Source organism: Oryctolagus cuniculus, chromosome 2, assembly GCF_051225735.1.
Source record: "Oryctolagus cuniculus isolate XC-2025 breed Fujian yellow rabbit chromosome 2, ASM5122573v1, whole genome shotgun sequence".
Classification (NCBI taxonomy): domain Eukaryota; kingdom Metazoa; phylum Chordata; class Mammalia; order Lagomorpha; family Leporidae; genus Oryctolagus; species Oryctolagus cuniculus.
In genome coordinates this window covers 168,368,790-168,382,623 of record NC_142868.1, presented here as the reverse complement: position 1 = coordinate 168,382,623, position 13,834 = coordinate 168,368,790, and the positions used below count along the sequence as shown (strand labels likewise).

At 42.3% G+C, this 13,834-nt stretch overlaps 1 long non-coding RNA gene across 2 annotated transcripts in view; it reads left to right on the top strand.

Moving 5' to 3' along the window:
* Positions 1-11,780, top strand: part of LOC103347699 (uncharacterized) — a 227,992-nt gene extending 216,212 nt beyond the window's left edge. For both annotated transcript variants that reach the window (XR_016229454.1, XR_016229457.1), the window contains 2 exons: positions 7,888-7,992; positions 11,664-11,780. This is a non-coding gene — a long non-coding RNA (uncharacterized LOC103347699). The remainder of the gene's footprint in view (positions 1-7,887; positions 7,993-11,663) is intronic.
* The last annotated feature ends 2,054 nt before the right edge of the window (positions 11,781-13,834 follow it).

Below are 13,834 nucleotides of genomic sequence, written 5' to 3'. Positions count from 1 at the left end.
TTTTTATAGAAGTGGGTGTCTCAAGAGGAGCTAGGTCTTCAGCCAGAGTTTCGGGGAGTGATTAATATGAGGTTAAAGAGACTGAACTGAATGCTAATAAATTAATGCTCTCTCTGAATGACCTATTTCTGCCTGTACTGCATTGGTTTAGAAAAACTTCAAGGGTTCAATAGATTAACCTTAGATTTCTCTTGATCTGAATGACCCTGGAGGGTCTGCATTGATTCTAATTCTTGGCTCATTTGGGGGTAGATCCTGAGTATTCCAATCTTCCCTTTTATGTGGCTATAGTAATCATGATGGTTCATTCAGTTAGATATTAAAAAGGTCAATGCCAGGTCAATGTTGTGTTGCAGCCGGCATCCCATATCAGAATGCAGGTTCTGAGCCCTGGTTTCTGATTCAACTTCCTGCTCATGTGTCTGGGAAAGGAGAGCAAAATTGTTCATGTAGTTGGTCCCCTGCAACCCATGTGAGAGACCTTGATGGAGATGCTGGCTCCTGGCTTTGGCCTGGCCCAGCCCTGGCCATTGTGGCCATTTGGGGGAGTGAACCAGCAGAGGGAAGATCTGTTTCTCTTTGTCTCTCTCTCTCTCTTTCTTGGTTGCTCTGCCTTTCAAACAAATAAAATAAATCTTAAAAAAAAAAAAGTACTGCTTATGTAGACATTATTTTGTGTCTATTTTCCATAGATAAAGGATATATCTATCTTACATCCAGAGTTTACAGTCTTCATTCCAACCAAATGACTTGAAACAAAGAGATTCATAAGGAATTTCTGGGAGGATAAGATGTAATTCCATCTGCACTGTCTTTGGGGGATGTCACATCTGAGGCTTCAATAGCAAAGCGTGGTTATAATTGATGTTGACACAAAAGCTGTGCAAACAGACCACAATTATTTCTGTAGTTTTTCCTGCTAAATATAATAAAACTGGGTTCCAGACAGCACTGCTTTGAAGCAAATTCTCCTACACTCCCATTCCCAAGACTCTCAGGAATCTCAGGGAGCAAACAGTGTTTACCATGAAGCAGAAATCCTTTCTTTTCCCATTAACTCTCCCGCTAGCGCTGCAACGCTGGCAGCCAGCCTGGGATGGGTTCTGAAAGTGGGCTGCTTAACAGGAGCGATTTCACCGCAGGCAGAATCAGTTGCCTTGGTGAAGTCCCCGCACATCTGAAGAGTGGCTCATCTGTTCTGTCTGGGGATCACTGGTGCTCACAAAGGCATGTCCCCCACAAGAAACCTGGGAGACTCCAGCTGGTGCTGGCTGAACAGGGATCCTTTAGGAAGAACCAAATAAGACAATTTTATTCCCTACAATTCCAGCAGGATTAATTCTCAGAGGAAAGGAAGTGGGAGGAGCGGTTTAAGCAAGAGGGGTTAGGTAGAAAGGACAAATTGAGGAAGATGAAGGAGGGAAAAGCTGAAATTCTGTTGAAGCAGTGAGGCAACTAAGGGTGAGTAGGAGAGAGGTTTTGCAGTTGGCTTGGGTGGGAAGACAGTCGGGTTTAAGAGAGCTATCTAAAGAAGATCTTAAGGATGTAACCTTTATGATGTGCTAGGTAAAAACCTCTTCCCCTGCTCCTTAAAGAAAATAGTGAAGTTCTCCATCCTGCTGCATCCAGTAGTGGGAGCTGGTAGTTATATATGGCCTTTAAGCCCATGCATTGTGTCAGGTCCCAATTGAGATGTGCAGACAGTGTAACACACATAAACATTTGAGTACAAACAGAAAATTACCCATTATTTTCCATTGTCCTTTATATAGGACACCTGTAAAATCTAAAATTGAGCATTTAATATATGATTTATGGTAGCTTTTGTGTGTGTGTGTCAATTTTGTTGAAATAATCAGATTTGAAAACTTGAGACTTAATGGGTTAAGATGTCTTTCTCGTTGGCAATAGTTTTATATTGAATATACATGGAAATGATATTTTTAATATGCTTGGTTCAAGTATATTATAAAAATTAATTTATTATGCTTTTAAAAATATTTATTGGCCGGCACCGCGGCTCACTAGGCTAATCCTCCGCCTTGCGGCGCCGGCACACCGAGTTCTAGTCCCGGTCGGGGCGCCGGATTCTGTCCCGGTTGCCCCTCTTCCATGCCAGCTCTCTGCTGTGGCCAGGGAGTGCAGTGGAGGATGGCCCAGGTGCTTGGGCCCTGCACCCCATGGGAGACCAGGAGAAGCACCTGGCTCCTGGCTCCTGCCATCGGAACAGCGCGGTGCGCCAGCCGCGGCGGCCATTGGAGGGTGAACCAATGGCAAAGGAAGACCTTTCTCTCTGTCTCTCTCTCTCGCTGTCCACTCTGCCTGTCAAAAAAAATATTTATTTGAAATTCAGGGTTATAGAGAAAGAGGGATAAAAAGAGAGAGTGAGAGAAATATTCCATCCACGGGTTCACTTCCCAAATGGCTGCAAGATGGCGGTTGGGTCAAACCAAAGCCAGGAGCCAAGAGCATCATCTGGGACTCCCATGTGGGTGGCAGGGACACAAGTACTTGGACCATCCTCAGCCACCTTTCCCAGGCCACCATCGGAGCTGGATGGGAAGTTCAGCAGCTGGGACATGAACTGGCACCCATATGGGATGCCAGTCTCCCAGGCTGCAGGTTTACCTGTTATGCCACAATACTGGCCCCAGTTTGTCTGTTTTTCAAATTACATGTTGCTACAAAGCCTCTGCAGTTGGACTGGTGTGGATTTGGGGTTGGTGCTAGATGTTGCTTCAGGGTTGTGCAAGCAATTATGCACACCCTTGTGTATCCGTGGCCAAAGTGGAAGGGGGTCAGATTTCTTATAGATTCAGCCCCAGAAGGAGCCTTTATTATCAGCCTTTCAAAAGTGCATGTGTATGCAGAGTCCTACAAAGATTCAGGAGAATGCAGAGTCTGTGAAAAATAGTATCTTCCCTTAATGACAACAAATGCAACCAAGTTCCCCCAGAAGAATGGAACTTTTATCAATAGAGAAACTTCAGGGGGCAAGGATAGGGAACAAAATGGATGCTCAAGTGAGGAATAGAGAGGGGATATGGACTTCCCCTTGAGTAGTCTTCCTAGGCTTTCCTGAGAGAGAGGGAAAGAGAAAAAGAAGGGATAGGGAAAGGGAACAGAGAGGAAGGGAGGAAACTAGAAGAAATGCACAGAGAAAAGTAGAACTGGGCAAGGCTAGACATGGTTTGTGTGGTTTTTAGTAGATCTTGTGAGCTTAAACAGCTTGAGAAAGACTACTCCACGGAGGAGAAATCCTTTGTAAAACTATCTGCAAACCGAGGCAAAACTTGGGTTTCCTAAATGCTCAGTAGCTGCCATCTTGAGTCTCTTTACCTGTGAAATGGTTTTGAAGTGGCCTAATTCTTTGTCCAGACTGGACTCGGGAGAAAGGAGTGCTTGCCTAGGTGATGAGATAAAATGGCTCCAGGGGTCCTCAGGTCTGTATGCTTCCCAAAGATGTGCCCATCAGAGTTCTCTGTCGAAGGTCAGTGTGGCCTGTCAGAGGGGGTCCATGGCTTCACTCTGGTGTGATATGATTAGGTATCACTTTATGTAACTCAACTACCCAGAGTACAATTTAGCCCTTTGACTAACCAGAATAGTGTTTTTTTTTTTTTTTTTTTTTTTTTTTTTTTTTTTTTTCATGTTAAGGCAACAAAAGATACTCATTCTGAAGAGTTAGTAGAAACACACAAAAGCTTCCAACAGAGTTCAGCCTCTGTTCTGGATCTGAACAAATTCAATTTCTTATCCTATAACTCCCATGTCTATGGGACAGAGCAATGAAAAAGAATGTTCTAAATAATGGCCCGAGGCCCTGCAAGGGCCTGAAGTGCCTCACAAATCATCAGAGGAAGATTAAATTATACCCCATACTTACCAAAGCCAAAAAAGTGAACTAATAATATATTTTAGAAAAGGTTTCTTTAGGAAGTGAAACTGAAAACATTGCTGTGTTTAACCCTGACATAACCAGGACATCTAAGTAACAGAAAGGACCCACTGCTAAAACTTTCCAGTTAAATGTTTTGTACATTGATAAGAGAAGCTCTTATGTGTTAGACACTCTTTGAGATAGAATTTTTTTTTTTTTTTTTTTTTTTTTTGGACGGGCAGAGTTAGACAGTGAGAGAGAGAAAGAAAGGTCTTCCTTCTGTTGGTTTACCCCCCAAATGGCTGCCATGGCCGGCATGCTGCGCCGATCTGAAGCCAGGAGCCAGGTGCTTCCTCCTGGTCTCCCACGCGGGTGCAGGGCCCAACGACTTAGGCCATCCTCCACTGCCTTCCCAGGCCACAGCAGAGAGCTGGACTGGAAGAGGAGCGACCGGGACAGCATCTGGCACCCCAACTGGGACTAGAACCCGGGGTGCCAGTGCCACAGGTGGAAGCCAAGATAGAATTGTTATCATCACCAGCATGGTAGGCCAATGGCACTGGCATTCTTCACAACTAATTCAAAAGGCAAATTCTCAGCTCCCCTACCCCAGACCTACTGAATGGAGCTGCATTTAGGCAACATGTCCAGGGGATTCAGATGCACACTGAAGGTTGAGAAATGTTGATGTAGGAGTAGGGTAATCATCACTCTCTTGGAAAAGAAAGGGATTTCTTTTTATTGAGCAGGACTTTGAGGGTTGCCACTATTTCTTCAATGCCTATTTTATGTTCTTGGTTCTGTGCTAAGGATTTTTTTAAAATGTTAAAAATTTATTTGGAAAGCAGAGAGGGAGAGAGAGAATGAGAGATATATCTCCTGCCTGCTGGTTGACTCACCAAATACCCACAATGGCCAGGGCTGGGACAGGCTGAAGCCAGGAGCCCATAACTCGGTCTTGGTCTCCCACATAAGTGGCAGGGAACCAAGTACTGGAGCCATCATCAGCTACTTCCTATGGTCTGCATAAGCAGAATATTCTGCAAATTTTATGTTACTTATTTTAGTCCTTATTACAGCTCTATGGAGCCAGTATAAACGTTAATCCCATTTTACAAATAAGGAAATTGAGATACAATCCCACTAAGTAGTAGAATCAAGATTCACAGGCTGCCACCAGTTGGCAAGACATTATTTGGTCATCTTCCTCAGGCTTTAAACTATCTCCAAGGTGGAAAGATATGGAGTTCTATGGGTCTTACTTCCATGAGTTTTTTTAAATTCTCTCAAGAAGGCCTAAAATTTTGTGCTTGAAATTCTTACTTAATCTTGGGAGAGTCCTGGGTGGAGGGCAGGCTTTCTGACATTTTGCCAATGTGTTGTAATCAGAAAATACTGAAGAGCAGAATGGAGACAATAAAATTTACCTGAAATTCCATTTTCATAAATAATATCTATTAAGCTTAGGTGCTTACTTTTTTCAATAATTGACAAATCAAGATTGTATAAATGTAAGGTGCCCTACATGATGTTTTTATATACTGACACCCTGTGAAATGATGACCACCATCAAGCTAATTAACACATCCATAACCTCACATAATTATCTTTTTGTGTGTGTGGTGAGAACATTTATAATGGATTCTGTCAGCAAAATCCAAGTACACAGACAGTTTTATTAATCACAGTTACCATTCTGTACATTAGATCTCCAGAACTTACTCATGGAGGTTTACTCTTATATTACTCATGATAGTTTAACTAGAAGGAATTTCTTTGTAAGTGGGGAAAGGAAGGAGACAGAAAAACCATTCCTAACATCTAACAAAGTCTTTGTTTCTTTGTTCTACTCCTCTCCTTTCTGCAGATAAGGCTTCCTCAGCTTTATTCCTCCAAATGCAGGTGGATGAAAATGGCCATTCCAGCCCTAATTCAACAACATCCTTCAGTTCATATGTTAACAACCATGTGCACCACAACACTCACCCCGCCACTTAATATTTTATAAGTGTACTTCCTTATCTATAAGTATAATTGTATCTCACCATTTAAAATGTTTATTTTATTTGAAATACACACAGGGACACACACACATATATACACACTCACACACACACATAATCTCTTTCATCTGTTGGTTCACTCCTTGAATGTCTGCTGTGGCCAAGACTAGGCCAGACTGAAGCCAGGAAGTCCATCTGGGTCTCCCACTTGGGTGGCAGCTTCCTAAGCACTTGAACCATCACCTGATGCCTCCCAGGATGCATTAGCAGGAAGCTGGATTGAAAATGGAGTAGCTGGGACATGAAGCAGAGATTCTAATATGGCATGTAGGCACCCCAAGCAATGGCTTACCCTACTGTGCCACAATGTCTGTTGCTGTACCTCATTATTTTTAATGATAACATAATAGCCATTGAATGCACATGCCTCAGTTTGCTAAACCAATTGCTTTTGTTGCATGTTATTTCTTATGGGTATTTGCTATTATGTTTAATGTTATTATGAACAACTATTGTAAATCTTCATGCCCAGTCAATTTTGTTAAAGACAAATTCTTAAAAGCAAATTTGCTGGGTTAAACATATGAACGTTTTTAAGGCTTTAGAAATACTCAAATTCCCTTCTGGAAAGCTTCCCAAGCTTATACTCCCACCAGCCAGTTAGTAAAGTGCCTGCCTCCTACAGCCTTACCAGCACTGGGGATTATTATTTTTTATCTCTGCTAATTCAATAGGCAAAAACTGAGTTCATTGTTCTTTTAATTTGTGTTCTTACTGAGATGGAACAATTTTTCATATGTTCATTGGCCTCTTGTATTTCTTATTTAACAACACACTTATTTTTAAAACTCAACTATACACAAGGGGGAAAAATGATTTCTGCAGCTGCCATTAGTTGTCTGCTTGATTCTGCCCTAATTGCATCTTGTGGCTACCTAAAAATAAACTGGCATCTCATTGTCTTTCTTAGGATAATATTAGTCATAAAACAAGTTGTAAAACTAAGCCTTTATTACACATCACTGTTCCATCAACTCTTCATGGGGTGTTGTAGGAGAGGTGACTTGATCGTACAAGCCGTGTGTTGAGTTTCAGAAACCAGAATACCCAGGAGGGTTCGAATGGTATGATTGTGGCGAAAGGAACATGTGAGATACCCAGTTAATCTACTCACAAGGCAGTTGAAACTCTTAAAGGAAGAGTTTTCCTTCCCATCCTGATTTCAATGGGAGAGAAATCTGTACAGGAAGTTGAACGTATTGTTTTTAAATCCAAGACTGAATGCATGAGCCCCTGTGTCCTGTGAAAACTGAAACATGAGTAACCTTGAGTCTCCCATAATTGCTTCCCAAGACCTTGAAGTGATGTAGGACAGAAGATTCCTGAGACTGAGGAGCAGGGCAGTTCACTAGGAGTCAGAGGCCGACAGATTTGAGGAGCAAGAGCACTGGCTGGTGGAGCTTGGCTACATTACTCAGCCAGTAGCATCTGTGACTTGACTGAACAGTTTCCCAAGCTGCCTTCATGATAAACATCTCCTGGTGCTTTTACTAAAAGTAGACATTTTCCAGGTCGCATCCTAGAATCATTGATACAGACTCTCCAGGTAAAGGTCTGCTGAATCCACCATCTAGAAATTTTAGAAAGTGAAAATTAAAGAGTATGAGAAAGACCCCTTGTAGGAAACAGCCTCTAAGATACCCACCAGCAAAATGCACTACTCATACACAGAGCCCAAGCATTCATATTTGAATGTCCTCCCCACATCCCTGGCATGAAGATGAAGACAGCCAGGTTGTACCAGACTCTCTTTCTGCAAATTAGAGATGGTGGTGAGAGACAGCCAGTCTATTCCTAAAACTTTAACGTGGAAACTCAAGGATGTGGAGCAGCCTTATTCTGCCTTGGGGATGAAGAAGCAAGTAAATGGTCCACTGGGGCAAAAAGAATGAAACACAGATTTGATTTTTGCTTGAAATAGCTTTTTTTTTTTTTTCTTTTAAGGGAGAAGGTTTATTGTTGGATGGGGAAATCCTACAGGCTGCCTCCCTGTGAAGGAGAGAACAGCAGCCTGTGCTGGGAGAACACGTCTTACATGGCTTTGCAGAGGTAAGGAAGGGGGAGCAGCAAATCCCATTAGGATGGGGGTGGAGCTGATGCTTGTGGATGGGCCGTTTGGTAACCTGACTTCTAGTAAGCCAGACTGGGTTTAGGATGGAACCTTATTGTACAAGATGGTGACAGGGCCAGAGCCTAAGATGGCGCTGGGGCTTAAGGTGGTACCTCAGATAAGACGGCACAATTTCACTAATATTCTCCCTTTTGTTTTTTTATAAAGCAAGTGTTGTATGGGATTATATCATCCCCAAAAGTCCAGGAGGAGTGGAGGGATGATGATCTGCCTTTTAGAGCTACTTCCTGCTGATACGGGACAACAAATTACTCTCTGCTGCCATGGGGCATCTCAAGGCATGATCTTCTGAGTGGGGAGCCAAGTATATCCCTGTAGTAGCATTTGGTTTATCACCTGGTTGGTGAAGGCTTTGGTTCATTCCATTATCACTTCCATGGCTGGAGTCAGCTGAGGTCTCAATGGACCTAGTGACCTCCTCTTCTAACTTTTGGAGTTGTTTCAGAGTCTGTTGGCTGAGATAACGTTGTGGCCCAAAGTTGTTCCTGAGTTCATTACTGAGGAGAGGGAGGCTGTGAAGCTGATCCCAACCAAAACTGGGAAAAAGGTTACTCGTCTCTTGAGAGTTAGAGGGATTTGTCTGTAGAAAACATACTGAATAATCATACAACATTAAAGAGGGGAGAGGACCATCAATACACATGGATTGGGAATAAAGCCATTGATATAAGAGTAGAGGCTATGATTACAAAGGAATGTGGCCCCAAGTGGTCTAGACAGGGTCCAAAACAAAGTATAGGGTCATCACCAGAGGTCCAAAAAAGGTGCTGTCCAAACCGTGAGCAAGTCTTCCCATTGAGAAGCAAATAGAAACTGACAGAAGGGGCTTGCCAATAATCAGGTGGGATCCAAGTCCTTGCCAGTTATGAGGCCCAGACCTAGCTATCTCTTCACATGGGATACATCGTAAGGGAGACATGAATCTCCATGAGGAAGGCACCCTGTTGACATCCATTACCTAGCTGGCCTTGGAGGAGACTGAAGGCAGGTGGCATCTCTAACAGGAAATTCATGGTTCTGCCTGCGATGTTGCTGACCCTAGTTGGCCATCCCCTCAATAGCAGTGGTTACTTCAGAAACTAGTCAGAGTGAGGGGTTTTTTAGCTTAGAGCCAATAAGGTCTGTGGCTCTGACCTGGGAGCCCTTTGACCTCCAGGGCAGTTCCATTTCCAGTGACCCAACTCTTGGCTGACGGAGATGCCAGGGCTCTGCATAAGCTGACTTCTGCTGAAGCCCTGGCTTTCCACATCAAAAACCAATGAAGTAGACTGGCCTTTTGGGTCTCCATGATGGCAGATCACTGTGTAAAGCAGCCATTAATTGGCCTGCCTCCTATCTTTACATTGCTTTTGCTGCCTAGCTTTCTCTTCCTCTTGGTTTTGTTAAAGCAGCCCAGAGGAGACCTTTGAGAAGATGGAAGTCAAGGGGGTTCCCCTTCCCTAATCTTTGGTGGCCTGCACTAGAAATCCATAGTCACAAACATGTTCCAGTAGTGGTTTTTCTGTGAGATAGACAATGCCCATGAGGAAAACTATGTCCTCACTCTAATACTTTCTCTCTCTCCATTTGGACTGAAAGGGAGATGTTGCCTGTTTACTATGCCCATGGCAAAGTAAATCTAGCCATGAACTCAATCTAAGCCTCAGTTTGGCTATGCTGTTATTACAGAAAAATGTTAGCCATCGCTTTTATAAGATCTACAAATCAAAATGTACATCCTGGAGAGTCCTTCAGTGTAGAGTCAGTTTCCCATCTTGAAGAGAATAGGGAAGTGAGTGAAGAAGTCAGACTTCCCAGATCACTTACTGTCAATAACTTTATATCAAATGAAAATTTAGCAAGCAATTTTAAGAGTACATGTATTTGGAAATATCACTTAAATATAACTTGTTTGACTAGCAAAGTCAAGTACAAACATGTCAATGACTTAAACATTCTTAATGTCTTTCTACCGACAAGTTTAAAACATCTGCTACAGAGATCTACCTAGGTCATGTGAACCAAAAGATATCTTCAGTTAATTTAGCAGTTTAAATTTATAGGCAATCTTTTATCTATAAACCAATTAAAACAGAGTCCTAAATACATAAATTTTCCCATGTAGACATCTTAAAATCTTTAACTGTTTTTTAAGTTGCCAATTGATTCAAATTACTTCCTGCTCTTAGTAACCTCAATACTTTCTTTCAGTTGGAACCTGTAGTCCATTATTGGCTTTATCTGCTTGCAGAACCATCCCGAAGTATTGAATATGGTAGAAGTCATTGCGAAAAGCTCTTCAGAACCTATAGGATGACACAATTAAATACAGAACCAACAATGTTTTAGTTTTTATGAGCAGCAAATCTGATTTTTAGTGTTTGGAGAACACAAACTGTGATGACGAAGACTTTAAACAGCCATGGTTAACATTATAAATTCATTGAACAACAGAAAGAGGCACTTGTTTACTGCACACAGTATTTTTGAAAGCACCTGTAGGATTTTATAAAGCATCTTTTTTAGGCTTCTGGGCCTTTCTCATTATGTCTGATAACATAATATAATTCGACATTTTAACTTTTGGACATTTGTATCAGTAGCATTTTACATTAACATAACTTAAACTTCAGCACCTCTTCACATCTTGGCAGTACCTTTAATATAATCCAAATAGCCTGATTAGTTCGTGTCTCTACAAGATGAGAGACATATATCCTTTGATAGTTCCAGGGGCCCAACTGGAAATATCAAAGTCAAAAGAATTTGGAACTTTGATTTTTTTCTTTGAATGCCTGTCAAGGATGCCAAGAAGGTTAAAATATATGGTATATGTCATGATGTTAAGGGATCTGATCATTGAGACCAGATTTGATCATTGAGTCAAAGTGATTACTCAAATGTTTTAGACTAAGCATATATTCAAACAAACTATAATTCTTTGGTCATTTTAAGAATTGTAAATAGAATCTTAAATATAAGAATTAGTGCATGAATTATCCCATAACTTGGAACAATTTTAACAGAGTCAGAACTAGGGAAGAGAAAATAGCTTACTGGAGCAGACTAGAAAACTGACAGAGGGTCACCAGTTAAGCAAGAACTATCAAAAGGAGATGGCCACCAGTTTTTAAACAGATTTTTATGATTATTTAAAAATATTTACATATATGCATTGCAAAAACCTCATTGTTTTAACAGAAGATCAGATTCTAGTTCTATGTCAAGGAAAAGTGAATTAATAGCTTTTGTACCCCAAAATTTATTTCTTTCATAACCTTCTGTGACTTCCTTACCAAGAACATATATCTATACTTGTGACCTTTTCCATCTGCCGATTTCCTTGATTTACATTTTGAAATAACCTTTTAAGACCCTTCAAATTAAGACAACATTTTCTAAATAAGATAACACACCAGATTTCAGTCTTCATTACTTTTAAGCAGTGTTGAACTATTTTTCATAGATGGCTTATGAAAATATATTTGTTAACAAACCCAAATAGTTTTTTAATAGAATGTAAGGTGCTAAGAGTACCAACATTTGTATTTAGACACATTTATTATTTGTCTTTACCATATATATATATATATATTTATTTATTTGACAGGTAGAGTTACAGACAGTGAGAGACAGAAGGAGAGAAAGGTCTTCCATGCGGTGGTTCACTCCCGAAATGAGCGCAACGGCTGGAGCTACACCGATCTGAAGCCAGGAGCCAGGTGCCTCTTCCCAGTTTTCCATGCGGGTGCAGAGACCCCAGCACTTGGGCCTTCCTCCACTGCTTTTCTGGACCACAGCAGAGAGCTGGACTGGAAGAGGAGCAACCGGGACTAGAACCTGGTGCCCATATGGGATGCCAGTGCTGCAGGCGGAGGATTAACCTAGTGTGCCACGGCGTCAGCGCCACTCAATTTATATTTAACAATTATATCCAGATGACTGCAGATGCGGATATTATATCAGCATCCATCTAAATTAAGGTCCAAATTGCATTTATATGGAATTCTACTCATTTTAGCTATAAATCAGTGATATTAAACCAGAGGTATCCATTGCTATCAGAAACCTATTAAACCATGTTGCAAAACAAGTTTGGCAACTTACAAAGCTATGTTTTTAAAAACAATGATCTTCCTAGATTCAAAAGAGAGAAAGTCCTTTAATCCCAATATCCAGTTACAGTTGAACCAAATTCTAACGCATGAGATTGGTATTTACCAAAGGCATCTTTTTAGATATTAATTGAATTTGAGTCTAGCTTTCCACTGGAGATTGTTCACCATTATGTTAGATTTAATGGAGGAGGGCATCCAGCAGAGTAGATGGGACACCCCTCTGGTTGGAGAGAGAGATTTTTTTTTTTTTTTTTTTTTTGATAGGCAGAGTTAGACACTAAGAGAGAGAGAGACAGAGAGAAAGGTCTTCCTTCCATTGGTTCACCCCCAAAATGGCCGCTATGGCCGGTGCACTGCGGTCGGTCGGTGCACTGCAGTCGCCGCACTGCGCCAATCCGAAGCCAGGAGCCAGGTGCATCCTCCTGGTCTCCCATGCGGGTGCAGGGCCCAAGCACCTGGACCATCCTCCACTGCCTTCCCGGGCCACAGCAGAGAGCTGGCCTGGAAGAGGAGCAACTGGGACAGAATCCAGGGCCCCAACCAGGACTAGAACCCGGGGTGCCAGCACCGCAGGTGGAGGATTAGCCTAGTGAGCCGCAGTGGCGGCCAGAGAGAGAGATTTTTAAGGAGTAGAGTCTGATAGGTGACAGAGTAAGACACAATTAAGGAAAAGGAGATGTGTCTGGAAATAGTAATTAACACAGGGAGCCTGCTGGTTTGAAGGGCCAGTAGTCTTAATCATTTCACATAGGTTGGAAGAGATATATAGGTGCAGAATTTCTGAAATTTCTCTTGGGGCTTTATGGCCCTCTTGGTGCAGGGAGGGAGAGCAAGGTAGCTAAGTTAAAAGAGAGAGTGGCAGAACCGAGGAGGAAGGTTTAGGAAGAGAGAGTTTTGGCTATTAACTGAGAGCTAAGGAACAAAATATCTAGGGAATACCTGCAAATGGGACTAGTGTGTAGGAATTGAGGAGACCTGGCAGGTCAGCTTGACATTTCAGTTACAAGGTGGGGACAAAACCCATCAAAAGACTTGATTTGCTGTCCTTTCCCGTCTAGCTTGATAGAACAAAGGGCCATCGGAAAGGTGCTTACAGTAAACTATGAGCTCAAAAGGATGGAATTGCCACTCCCTTGCTATTCTTATGGTAAAACTGGATCAGGAGGGGGAGAGGTGAAGACCAGCTGGAGGACCAGGGCAGGAGGGTGACAGCATGGAGACAGCCCATTCCCAAACTTGCCTTTGCTCTTCCAGGAGGAGGGTGTCAGAGAGGGTCATAGATAAGGCAGGGAGAGTAGACATGGACAAGGGCTGGCTCTGAGATAAGGGCAAGCAGGAGCTTGGAATTCCTGGGTGGGAGGGGGTGGTACAGCCGGAGCAGCAAATGTCGAAGAAAGGGGCTTTGGCTTTTTAGTGAGAACTTTGGAAGTTAAGAGAGCTTGAGCCAGAGAACATGAAGTGCAAAGAGAAGGTTTAGAGCTAAGTTAGGAGAAAGCCTGAACATAGGAGATTTTCTTCCACTTTCTGGAATGCTCACAGAAGGAGAGATCCTGAATGTCAGGATCAAATGTGCCGTTAAGCAGCCATTTAGACTTGGTTGTCAAGGTAGGAGACAACCAAGAGGAGGGTTGGACGGAACGTGGGATGAGGAAATTCTCATGGT